Source organism: Artibeus jamaicensis, unplaced genomic scaffold (genome assembly GCF_021234435.1).
Source record: "Artibeus jamaicensis isolate MK-2021 breed Jamaican fruit bat unplaced genomic scaffold, CSHL_Jam_final contig_3182, whole genome shotgun sequence".
Classification (NCBI taxonomy): domain Eukaryota; kingdom Metazoa; phylum Chordata; class Mammalia; order Chiroptera; family Phyllostomidae; genus Artibeus; species Artibeus jamaicensis.
The window spans coordinates 3,788,070-3,801,560 of record NW_026521742.1 but is presented as its reverse complement, the minus strand read 5'-3'; the positions used below and the strand labels follow the sequence as shown (position 1 = coordinate 3,801,560).

General features: G+C 41.4%; 1 pseudogene; it reads left to right on the top strand.

Moving 5' to 3' along the window:
- Positions 1–2,365: 2,365 nt before the first annotated feature.
- On the top strand, positions 2,366–3,285 carry LOC119042017 (ribonuclease H2 subunit B-like; annotated as a pseudogene).
- Positions 3,286–13,491: the final 10,206 nt, after the last annotated feature.

Genomic DNA, 13,491 nt, shown 5'->3' with positions numbered 1-13,491 from the left:
ACAGAGGAAAGACGGCTGACTAAAGCCTGGGAGACACACAGGAGAACACCATGTGATGACAGAGGCACAGATTAAAGTGACACAGCTATGAATCAAACAACACCAAGGTGTGATGGCCACCACGGGAAGTTGGCAGAAGCAAGGAAGAATTCTCACCTATTGGTTTTAGAGAGTACATGGCCCTGACCAAAGCTTGATCTGGGACTTCTAGACAGAGTACATTTCTGTTGATTAAGGCACCCAGTTTGTGATACTTTGTATGGCAGCTCTAGGAGACTAATGGTGGGATCTGAGGCAGGAAGGCAAGATACAGTCTGCCAAAAGAGGCATGTCCTTGTCAAACCAGGAGAATAGCTGGACCGTGAGGAGTCCTTGCTGGTAATAATGACTCAGGGGCTTTTATGAAATGTGTTGTCTAACATTCACTTCTAGAGGGTCTGCTGTGAGACTAACCTTCAGGGAGTCTTCTGTTCCACACAAATACCCTTAGATTTACCTGTTGGGGAAACTGAGCACTGCTTTGCCTATTTGCTTTCTCTAGGCAGAGAGAAGTGAACACCCACTGGGGTGAGACCTGGGTGAGGACAGGAGATAGGAGTGAGAAAGGGTCATGAAATGTGAACTTGTAACCCTTTCAGAATCCCATAGATTTTGTGAGAGGGACATTGTTTTTCCTACTAAAGGGCAAGGTGACAAGTCAAAGCCCAAAGACTTAGGGACCTCACCAGGCAATGGACAGTATGGGCTGCATCCTTATTAATGTCAGGGACTGAAGATGAGTGAAACAGGGGTCCAGACCACAGGATGCCTGGCAATTAGTTGAATGAATGACACACCCCTTCTCTGCTGCCCCTCACTGATTTAAAAAACTACAATGCTCCAACTCTGGTTTCGTGGGGCCAGCTTTGCCTTGGGGATCCCCATGAGCCTTCTCTCCCTCTGGTAAGCACCTCTGCTCACAAGGGGGCGTCTGCCTCCTGGTGCTCTTCCTGGAAATCCTACCACAGGCTCATGTGCCTGTGCCTGACCTTGGCCATACTTGAGAGAACATGAGATCAAAGGAACAAAAATGCTCCTTTCTGGTACTTCAATCAGGGAGAGAGGCAATTAAAATATGAATTAATCTAAATGAGATGAAAATGCAGATGTAGAACAAGAGCATCTCGATCACCTTGAACCTGTACAGCATGCAGCTTAGCTCCTGTGATTAAAGACATTTTCATGTCATTAAAAACCTTCTCTTCTAATGTTACAAATGCTATGCCAGTCAAATGCTCCGGGCAGCCTCTGTGAGGTCTGCCCTCTCTTCAGTTGCATCCCTTGATCCTTTCAAAGTGCTGTGAGGGTGGGTGGCCCCTCTTAGGAGGGGCAATGAGGGCTTGAAGAATTATTTGAATGAAGGATTCAGATCTAAAAGGAAAGAGCCTGAGGTGTCTCCTCTCCAACAAATTCTTTCTAGTTCCTTGACCCTGTTGTGCAGCCCAAGCACAGCTGCCTGATGGCACTGGGAGGACAGAGCTGGGGAATCAGGCAAGGGGCACACTCCCAGCACTCCACAGTTCCTAAGCCCTCCTGGTTTCCCAGCTGTTTCTTTGAAGGGAATGGTAACATAGTATTTACTTCCAGACTGTTCTTTCTGCTTCTCTATAGTCTTAAGGATGCTCTATTCACCCACTGAAGGAAGGGGTGAGGTTGTGATCCCAGAGGAAGAGATGCATGTGAAGTGTCTGTTGATAATCCTTAAACCATTGGACCTTCCAGGTCAGCCATTCATGCTATTGTCTTGGATTTGCTTCCTTCTATACATACCCTACCTCTGACTTTGGCTTTTTTTCTTCTATTTCTGGCTATACATGTTCTTGTTGCTGTTATCAACAGTACTTATCAATCTCAGGTTTTGGAGCATGGAATTAGAAAGAACTCATTCTGAATCTCCCCTTCTTGCTTTTGAAAGCAAACCTCCCTGCTCCATCCAGTTACTGGGAACTGCTGACTCATCCTGGTCTGGACCTGATGTTTCTCTCTCTTCCCTTCTCTGATTCCCCTTCAGGACCTACCAAATGGATTTGTCCAGTAGTAAATCAGAATCTGTGGTAATGCCTGTTCTAAGAACAAGTTAGGGAAGACCACCCATGAAGGCTGTGAAGTCCACCCTAGGTGGGGTAGTGGACCCCTACTTTGACTTCTAATGGCGACAGTTAACTCAGCTTCTGCTCTGCTTTTGCTATCTGTAGAAGCTCCTGTTCAGGCCATGCAATACACAAGTCCCCCTTCTCCTGCCACTTTCCACCAGGCTTCTAACCAGGGCTCCTGCTCCAAAGTCTGAGGCTGGAGGCTGCTGTGCTGCAGGGAGAAGGTGGGTGGTATGGTGGACTGGACAGATTGCTGGGGTGGGGGGTGCTGGCTCCTGGCAGCATGTGTTCTGCTTCCAGAATATGTAAAAGACACTTCAAAAAAAAAGTAAATGGTGGGCTTATGTTTGTAAACTTGGTTAACCCATGTTCAGGGGAAACAGTCCTTTACTTGTTCAATATGTATCTGCATCAGCCATTAGAAATAAAAGTTTTCAAGGGAAAATACCATCTTGGTTTATAAGTTGGTCAATTCAGTCAGGTCTTCTCCACCTTATCAGACCCATGGGCCCTCTATTTCTTTCTCCACTACCTTATAAAGGCTGATAAAGAGGGAAAGTTTCAGCCTCTAGATCAAGTGCTAGTGGATGACATGTTTCTGAATTGCATCTTGATGCTGAAACTTGCTGAACTTGAGAAATTACTTTGAGATACAACAGAGAAAAAAGAAATAGATAAAAAATATTACAAGTACAGAAAAGGGAAGACATTAAAATGTCTGGAAAAAAGTTTAATTAGACTATAGCAGTGTTAAAAACCAATAACATAATGCCAGTTTCCAGGTAGCTTAAACTGCATTTTCCTCCAGTTGTGAGGTTTCCAATGGCAAAGCAGAGGATTATACTCTTTGTACCCATGGTCTGATTTGTGATTATATCCCTAAAGAACTGAGTGATGACTCATCTCAATTTTAAAGCTTCTAGAGTCTTTAGCTTCATTGCCAAACCTTCCATCAAAGAAAATAAAGTTATCAAATGAGCCTGTAGAAGCAAAAGAAGATTATACTAAGTTTAACACTAAAGATTTTAAAAATGAAAAGAAAAATAGAGAAATGACTGTAGCTCATAAGGCTTTGGTCAAGTTGACAAGAGTGGAATTAAAAGTATGATTCTTTTTTGGTACAAAAGTTGCTTTAAAAGTTGGAAAGATTTGAAATGTTGAGTATGAAATTTAGCAAAAATACCTGTCTTTCACATATTCTATTTTTGTCCTTCCTCCATGTCACTGTACATCCTGACTCATAATCACCACCTTTTGAAATAAAAAATAAAGGAGAAATTTTCAGGGAGAAAAAAGACACAGGTTCTTAGGACACTTAGGATTTAATAAATAAGTATCTCTCATTCCAGAATGTCTTGAGAGATGTACAGAGGCTTCACAGTCTTATACACTTAGACTGCAAGAGCAGCTCTTGTGTCTACAAGATTTTTCATGCAAACAGTGTAAAGAGCCCCAACATGTGAGTCTGACTGAGACAAATGCAACAAAGATGCTCCCCACACTTCATCTCCCCCTCCCATATGGTCCAAGACTCAGAAGGTGCATTATCATGCTATGACATCGCTTCCTTGAGCCAGCCTCTTTGCTGACTTCTGCACACTGTAGACTCTTTCCCAAATGCATTCTTCTTGTGTACACATGCTTCTTCTTCTTGGATGACTTCAGAGGAAGCCTGGAAGGTCTCTTTACTTCTGTATGTGTTAAAACCCAAGGCCCAGAAGGCCTCTGAGCAGCCAGCTCACTCCCTGTTTCCTTCCAGACCCACTCTGTTTGGCACATTAGGTCTCCAGAGGTAAAGAAGTCTTCTAGATACTACCAGCCAGTAGGAGGGGTCTACAAGAGCCTCTTCTTTCATCTGAAAACTCAAGTGGAGCATTCAAAATTCCTGAATTTGTTCTAACTTGAGGAAGAAGAGTGCACCCATCTCTCCTTTGACTCCTCAGTTCTGCAATATTTTTGCAGGTGGGAGGAGGCTTCCTGCCACCAGGTTATGAATCCTTCTAATCCTCCCAATCTCTGCATATTGCTTTCATTTTTCATTTATGTCTTTGAAGACCACCAAGTATAATGATGAAAATAAGCTTCAGTTAGAATTCCAACTTCATTAATTACATAGCTGTGTATCCTTACCTCTAGGAAAATAGTTGTGCCTACCTTAAAGAATTTTTCATGAAAATTAAATGAGATAATATATGTAAAGTGCTTAGAACACTCCTAATACATAATAGGTGTTGATAAATGTCAGCTATTATTATTGTTATTTATTATCATTATCATTATTACTGCTTCTACCATGACCAGCTCCCCCTCCTCGCAACTAATTTTTCATATTAGTGTGGGGTCTCATGCAGGGTGCCCCCTACCACCTTGTTTTCTGTAGACAGCCCCACCTGCTCCTGGTAGGGCTCCAAGTTACCGCTGGTCTCCCTCTCCCAGGCCTGCTCATTGCCAGTCACTTTAGATGCAGTAGTTCAGTATTTGCCTTGCTAGAGCAGTACAGTCTTGTAGGTGCCAGGTGGACACAGCCTCCTTGGCAACTCACTTAGGAAAAGGCTTGCTTCTTGCTTGCTTTCTTCTGTTCTTTCTTTCTTTTTTTTTTTTTTTTAGCACATTGAGCTTTCGGTGAGTGGCTAAGTTTTCCCAGGACCAGACATTTATTTTGCCATTGAGTATCCTTCTACTGATGTCCCTGGAGAGTAATGAAAACCGAGGGACTTGGAATGGGATACATTTTTCCATTCTATTACTAACTGTGAATAATAAGCTGAATCCAGGTCATGGCTGGAGTCTCAGGCAGGATCCGGCATTCTAGAAACAGTGAGCCAAACATGCTGAAATTACTATAACTGATAACATGCTTACCATCAGTCAATAAGCCGTACTTAACCTACACTGAGTTCACTGAGTTCCTGCAACATGAGACTCCAGCCACTGCACCCCGAACGTGTGTGTTCATGTGTGCATGTGTGTGCACAACCATGTGCCTGTTCACACACAGCAACCAAAATGCAAACACTCTCATCATCAGTGAGATGGATTGGGCCATAATTGGTTTTTCATAGACAAATGCTTTAAATTTTGGTAAACCCTTTGTAACATCTTAGTCAAATTAAACTGAGCTCTTTCAAGTCAAATTTATAGTCCATAGGATTCCACTTAACTGAGACAAGCGATGCAATTTCAGGCCAATTTAAAGGGTATTTCATTTAGAGACAGAACCAATCCTTGTCAAGGCCCTGGAGGTAACTAGAAATCTTCCTCTTCTAATTTGCCTAGAAGCAGTTATAGTCCAGTCCATGCGGGCCGAGCGACCAGGGAACACTGTGAGTCAGTGTAATCAATTTTACGACCTATGTTCACTGAAGGGGAAATGACCAAAATGAGAGGACAGAAAAGAAAGTGGGAACTACCTAAGGCATTCAGAGCCTTTCTAAGGAAATGGTGTCCAGACTAAGTGCATAAATTACTAGGAGGCACTACTTCATCTCAGGCTGCAGCCCCTGTGAGGGCACAAGACTCAGGATCTGAGTATTGGCTGGACTTCTATCTCAATTTTCCCCTTGGACTGGCACCCTTGAGCAAGGTATACCCTACACAACTGCACACAGTAGCCTTGGGAGAATGACATCAGGAACTTTATATACACATATTACCTTCTTTAATGCTCACCACGCTAGGAGATTTTAAGTATTGTCCTAGTTTTACAAATACATATAGCTGGGAGAGATTAAATACTACATTCATATAAATGTAAGTTGAGCAGGGATTCTAGTACCATCCTGTCTGATTCTAAAATCCAAGCTTTCTCTACTCACAATGGAATGTGAGTTCAGCTGAAGGGCTTGGTAAACTTTCCCAGGGAAAAAGGAAGAACTGGCAAGTTATGAGCCTCAAACCTTTGAAGGCATGATTGGGAAGGGGGAGCAGACATTCTCAGGTGGCCAGCCATCCAGCTTTTGCTTCAAGGCTCCTGCAGATGTGGGGCAGCTCATTTCTGTCTATTGACAAGGGTCTGCCCTACATCAAGCTGAAGCCTCCAGCCCATTGACCCAAAAGAATGTCAAGATTAGTGCCTGAACCAATGATTACAGGTCCCTGTTTTATAGGATTCACAGGCAAAGTTGCAAAGAGAGAGGGGACCTGGACCCAGCCACTTCTCCTCTCTCAAAAAATGCAGTTAAAAGCTTTTGTCCTGCCCATCTCACAGGGTTGTGAAAATCAAAAGATGAGGCAAATGGACTACAGCATCCTTGCAAGTAAAATGAGGAAATAAATAAAATTACTGAATTTTTAACTTTATGTTTATATTGTTCTATATGTAGTAATATTTTCATATATTTACATTAAGTTTTTATATATTTAGGGGTTTTTCATTGCTTTTAGAGAAAGGAATGGAGAGAGGAAAGGAGAGATACATTGATGTGAGAGAGAAACATAGATTAGTTGCCACCTGTATGTGCCCAGACTGGGGACTGCACCCACAACCCAGGTATATGCCCTGACCAGGAATCAAACCCGCGAACTTCAGTTATGGGATGGTGCTCCAACCAATTCAGCCACACCAGCCAGGGATACATGTTGAGTTTTTAATGTATTAATATTAAGCACAATTGGTATCATTTAGAGGACTGTCTTTTATCCTGGCATTAAACTTCTTTTATTCCTTTGTTTTTAAAAATACATTTCATTGATTGTGCTATTACAGTTGTCCAGTTTTTTTCTCCCTTTATTCCCCTCCACCCTGTACCTCCCCTCCCACTAACATTCTCTCACCTTAGTTCATGTCCATGGGTCATACATATAAGTTCTTTGACTTCTCCATTTCCTATACTATATTTAACCAACCCCTGTCTATTTTGTGCCTACCATTTATACTTCTTATTCCATGTACCTTTTCCCCCATTCTCCCCCTGCCCCTACCAGATGAGAACCCTCCGAACCCTCCATGTGATCTGTATTTCTGTAATTCTGTTCCTGTTCTAGTTGTTTGCTTAGTTAATTTTTGTTTTTCAGTTTGGTTTTTTTTTTAGGTTTGTGTGTTGAAAGCTGTGAGTTTATTGTCATTTTACTGTTTTTAGTTTTGATCTTCTTTTTATTAGATAAGTCCCTTTAACATTTCATATAGTAAGAGCTTGGTGATGGTAAACTCCTGTAACTTGACCTTATCTGGTCAAGTATTTTATCTGCACTTCCATTCTAAACAATAGTTTTGTTGGATAGCTTAATCTTAGATGTAAATCCTTGCCTTTCATGACTTATAATACTTCTTTCCAGCCCCTTCTTGCCTATGAGATTTCTTTTGAGACATCAGCTGATAGTCTTCTGGAAACTCCTTTGTAGGTAACTCTCTCCTTTTCTTTTGCTGCTTTTAAGATCCTTTCCTTATCTTTAATGTTGGGTGACTTAATTATGATGTGCCTTGGTGTGTGCTTCCTTGAGTCCAACTTTTTTGGTTCACTCTGAGCTTTGTGGACTTCCTGGAAGTCTATTTCCTTTGTCAGATTAGGGAAGTTCTTATGTTTTCAAATAAGTTTTCCGTGTCTTGCTCTTCCACTTATCTTTCTGGCACCCCTATGATTCAGATGCTGGAAAGTTTAAAGTTGTCCCAGAGGTTCCTAAGCATCTCCTCATTGTTTTTGAATTCTTGTTTCTTCATTCTATTCTGGTTAAATGTTTATTTCTTCATTCTGCTCCAAACCATTGATCTGAGTCCTTGTTTCCTTCTCTTCACTGTTGGTTCCCTGTACATTTTCCTTTATTTCACTTTTCATAGTCTTCACTTTTTCCTCTGTTTTTCAACCATACTCAACCCTTTCTGTGAGCATTCTGATACCAGTGTTTTGAAGTCTGCCTGTGATAGGTTGTCTATCTCTTCATCACTTAGTTGTATTTTTTTGGAGCTTTGATCTGTTCTTTCATTTGGGCCATATTTTTTTTTTTGTCTCAGCATGCCTGTTACATAATAAGGAGTGGAGCCTTAGGTATTCCTCTGGGCAGGGCAATCCACATCATTGAGTTGTGGCCCTGTATGTGGGGGAGAGGCTTGAGAGGAAACAATGCTGATTGCTTGGCTCTCAGCTGGCTTTTAGTGAGTTTCTCTACTACCCACAAGCAAATTGGGCCCTTCTGGTGCTGATTCCTGGATGGGTGGTTTTGTGTACATTCTAGGACCCTGTGGGTCTCTCCCACAAACTGTCCTGTGAGGCTGGGAGTTTCTCTCACCACTACAACCCCACAGGTTTTTTTAGTCAGAGATTTTGAGGCTTCACTACTCTGTACTAGAACCCTGGGTTGCACAGTCTGTCTCACTCTCCAGTTGTTCCTCCTGGTTTATCTGAATGCAAATGTGGGACTACCTACTCTGCCAGCTGCAGCCTCCCCTGTCCAGGTCCTCCAGTTGCCATCTTACTATGAGTCTTCTTCACCCTGGCTGTCCATCTCTGGCCCTCCCACTGGTCTGGATGAATGTTTCTTCTTTAACTCCTTGGTTGTCAGACTTCCATACAGTTCTATTTTTAGGCAGTTCTTGTTATTTTTTGTTTTTAAATTTGTTGTTGTCCTTCTTTTGGTCGTGTAAGGAGGCAGTGTATCTACCTGTGTCTCTATCTTGGCTGGAAGTCTATTGCTTTGTTTTTAAAAATAGTCTTTATTAAAAAAGGTGATCAGTTGTGTATGTGTGCCTGTGCTTATACTCCAGCTTATTTGTTGTACAAATCTCTTGGAAAAAAGATTTGGCAAGTCTTTATCGGTATCAAAAATACACGTGTGAGTTGTGATGCGTGTATATATGTGTATTGTGTTTTATGTTTATAAATCCATAATCTCAAATTTATAGAAATTATTGTCTTAGACATAGAGAATGAACATTTACTGAATGCCAGTAATAACATTTAGCACGTATAACAAACCTGAAAGATAAGTATCTTTGATTTAAGGTAACGCTACTTCTTAAAGAATTCGTGTATTTTGTCCAACTCTTCACAGTTAAGTACCTGAAGACTTGAACATAGGTCCCTCTGATGCCACAATAATGCCAGTGTTTATTGTGTGTGTGTGTGTTTTTTTACTCTGCCATATTGTTTAATAGATTCCTTTTATGTCTGTAGTTTCACAGTGGGGTAATCAGAGGAAATTTGCTGGCTTTGAATCTAATCAGTAAAATTTCATTTATCCTCTCCCTTGGTATTCACAGTGTCAAATATATGTGACTGCAAAAACATGTTTGACCCAGTTGGACAGATGTTTGGAGCTCAGTGCAATCAAAAGAGACCTCCTGAAAAATGTAAACTCCACTCCATGGCTTTTGGATTGCTTTCACCAGAGATTCTTAGGAATTTTCAGATTCACTGGAAATTAAACTCCATAAACGTTAGGGGTTTGTTTATTTTATTCACTGCCATATTTTCTACACATAGATCATGATAAATACTCAAGAGGTATTTGTTGAATGAATGAAAATAGACTCATTTGAATATCTGGTAAGAGCTATGCATTATCTTTTCAGAAAAATGCATGTAGACACATGGATTACCCTGCATGTAGCATTTTTAGGTTCAACCTCCTGAAGCCTATCCACGGTACCCAAAAGCTTTGACTGCTTTCTCATGAAGAAATGGCCCTTGACACTCTCCATGATGGAGAGGAGTAAGACTCATTGGTGTTGGAATTTTTCTTCCATGTTGATGGGTCTCTGGACACTGTGAGGCCACTGAGATTTTGTATCACCCATTGCTTCACCTCTCTAATCTGGATGCCTAGGACCTTTCTGGACCTGAGGAGATAAAAAGAGGAATAGCAGCCACCACTCAATGAGTTTATATAATCTACCAGATGACTAGGTTACACATTTTACATATAAGTGATTCTCACAGAAACCATGCCAAGTAGGTATTATTATTTTTATTTTTCAGATGAAAAAAATTGAGGCCCAGAAATGGCACCAGCCCTAAACCCACACAGCTAGGAGATGTCAGACTAAACATCTGGAACCTTGCCTGCCCAATTTTGAAGCCTTTGCTTTCCCCGTGTAGCAGACTGCCTCACTACTTACAAGCCTCCCCGAAAAGGTTTGTCATCAAGTCTGGGAGATGTCTTCAGTCCAGACATGTGCCCCCCTTACTGGGACATCTAAACCAAATAAGCAAATAACTAAAATAACCAAGTAAGAAAATTAGCTCTTTTAGAGTCAAAAATTTGGACTTTGAAGTTGTCACTCTTCTATTTTTAAATTTTAAATATATTTTCTTCTGTGGTTTTTCTTAAAAACTCCAGAGAAAATTGCCACCTGTTTTAGCTGCACTCAGAAAGCAAAGGAAAGGAAATGCCATAATTTAGGAACCAGGCCAATGGCACAAAGTGAGGCCAGGGTGGCCATAATTCACTGTAAGTCTGACTCTCTAGAGTGTGGCCAAAATCCAAAGTATGTTGTTCAGAGAGGTGCAACAATTTGTACCCATGGCCAAGGAATTCCAATTCAAAACTTAGGACAAGAGGAAGACTGAAGAACCCTGTTTTCTATTTGAGCATCTGAGCTCTAAATCCTTGTCCCTGAAGAAGGAGCTAGCAAGTAGGGTAACAGGACCCCCACAAAGATGGCTGGGAATGAAATCATGGTCCATTATTAGTCAGATCCAATACTGAAGCCATTTTATATAATATGGGCAAACATAGTGAGAGCTACAGGATAGTGACAGCTGGGTGGACACAGAGTTCCACAGTGCTCCACTGTCCCCAACAGTGTTACACTAGATGCATTAACAAGGCTGCAAGCCCACTCCTGTTGTTAAGGCCCAACCTCCTAAGCTGCAACCTGTTCTTGTCTGTGCTGGTCAAGATCTGGGGCAGGTTGTGTGTTCAGGTTCTGAGCCCCAGGAACTTCACCAGAGGTGAGTGGGCAGGTAAGGGCAGATGGATGTTGCTGCTCACCAGAGCCTTCATTCTGTATGAGCCCAGAGCACCATTCCTGCTGGATTCCATCCACACCCAAGGCAAGAAGGGGAGATTATTGAAAGATGACAACAACGAAGCTTAAAAGGAAGTGCATTTCACCCGAGCATAACCAATAGCCACACCTTGAAACTCCAGAGCCACTTGTTTCCATCTCTTGACAAAGCAATGATAGCTTAAGAACAGCAGGACCCAATGTGCCTTGTGAAACAGGGTCCCCTGAGAGCCATTCTTTCCTTTGAGAAAGATAATCTAGTAGACACAAAGCAAGCCCCAAAATAAGTTGTTTGGGTTCAGATCTGAGCTGATATGACTGCAGAATTAGAAATCTTTCATTTTTGTTATGGAAAATTTCAAACATATACATAAGTAGAGAAAATAGTATAACAAAGCACGATGTTGCCTCAGCAACCATCAAATTTCTGCCAGTCTTGTTTCACTTACCCCACTGTATTTTTATTACAAATTTTAACTACCTTTTACTTGATACCCTCAAACTGCATCTCAATGAAAACATTCCAATAGAAACAACTTGATCCACGGTTAAAGTAGCCATCATTTTTTGTGGGTTAAAGAGCAAGGAATTTGTGGACAACATAATGGGCTCATTAAATCTAAAGAGAATGCCATTTTAAACTATGTATATGCAGAGAAGGACCACCACCAGCACACCAACTAGACAGCCTTTCTTTCAATCTGGCACTGAAATTCCCTAGGATCTGTTGAATCAGGCTGTATTCCCTAAAGTGCTTGGGTCTTTTATATTAGTTTCACTAGGGTAGTTCTGGTTCTTACTTGTAAGAGCTTGGTAAATGAGAGGCCACCTGAGAAGCAATTAAACTAAACCAGAAAATCTTTCCTGTTCATTTGATCTTGTCCTTAAATAGTTTACACGTCAATTGAACTGGGAAGAGCTCATGGTGGTTTATGATGATTACTCCAGTAGGGGTCAGCGCCTAATGAGTTGGGTACTTATCTGTGACCCCAACAAGATGACTGTAAATGAACAAATAAGAGGGCCAATGGGACTAGTTCTCAAAGCTGCCCACAAAATCAAGATAACAGAAGCTGATTAGTTAGGTAGCCTGAAAAGTGGAAGCTGGTGGAGTTAAGTAGATTGAAACACCTAGGGTTTTCTAGTTAGAAAAACAAGGTGCTTATCTTAGCTCTTGTTAGAGTACAAAATGCCTATTCCATGTACTCTTTTTTTTCTTGAACCACACTCCTTTCTTTAGCATATCTGGTAAACTTTTAGTTTTCATTAAATTATCCATTTCAGGCAGATATTTTCACTTATTACAGAAGTCATATGTCAACGTCAGTCTAGCAGAATGGTACAGTGAAGCTTCTATGCATCTTGAGAACACAAACATCCTGACAATGGCCAAACAAATCTGACTAAACAAATAAAATCACAGTGATATATCCATGTGGATATAAATATACTTGTGTCCACCTTGGGTTGAAGTTTGGCTATAGATTGGTCAATCTTAGCTGGGCTCAGCTGGGCTAAGTTGTACCCAGGTCTTTTTTCTGTGTTTTTATCCCAAGACCCAGGCTTAAGAAGCAACAGCTCTGTGGGGCATATTTTTCTTGTTACAGAGAGCAGACACTCAATAGTGTCTGGTGGAAATTTGCTAACTTCATCAACCCCCAGCTAAGAACTGGCACATTGTCACTCATTACCTGTACTCCAATTATCAAAGCAAACTGCATGGTCAAGTTCAAAGATGGGTAGAGGTACACACTCTGCACACTCTAGTGGAAGACTTGTGAAGTCATAGGAAACAGGGTGTTCTTTTCTGAGAATGAAGGGTTGGGAACACTAACTCAGTCTCCCATAACACCTATGAAAAGAACTAATTTCTGCAAAAATTCTGACAGAAGTGTGTGTCAATGTCTTGACACAACTTATAACCAAATCTTATGGCCATTTTGGCAAAACAGAGCTCTCTCAAGTTCTTTGCAGCCTCACCCTTCAGCTCCTTTGACAATGGAACAAACCATTCTATTTAGAAACCATTGGCATGGGATTTTCTCGTCTCAAACAAAATATCAGTTGTTACTTTCTTCACAGAAAGGGGTAAGTCAGATAGTAAGCATACTGGAGTGGGAAAAGCGGTGCTGCTCAGGCTAAAGTACGTTATTTGGGATGGGACTAACCACTTGCTACTAAGTGGCTTATTAGAATATGATCTCACCTTTGACAGGAAGCTAAACAATAAAACAAACAAGCAAACAGAATAAAAACAAAGACACTGAAATAGAGAACAAGGGGGCAGCGACCAGAGGGGAGAGAGAAGGGAATTTAAGGGGAAAAATGGGGAGGGATTTTGAGGAACAAGTATGAAAGACACAGGGATGAGGACTGGGGGAAGGGAATGGGAGAGAGGGGGGAGACAGGGCGGGGCGG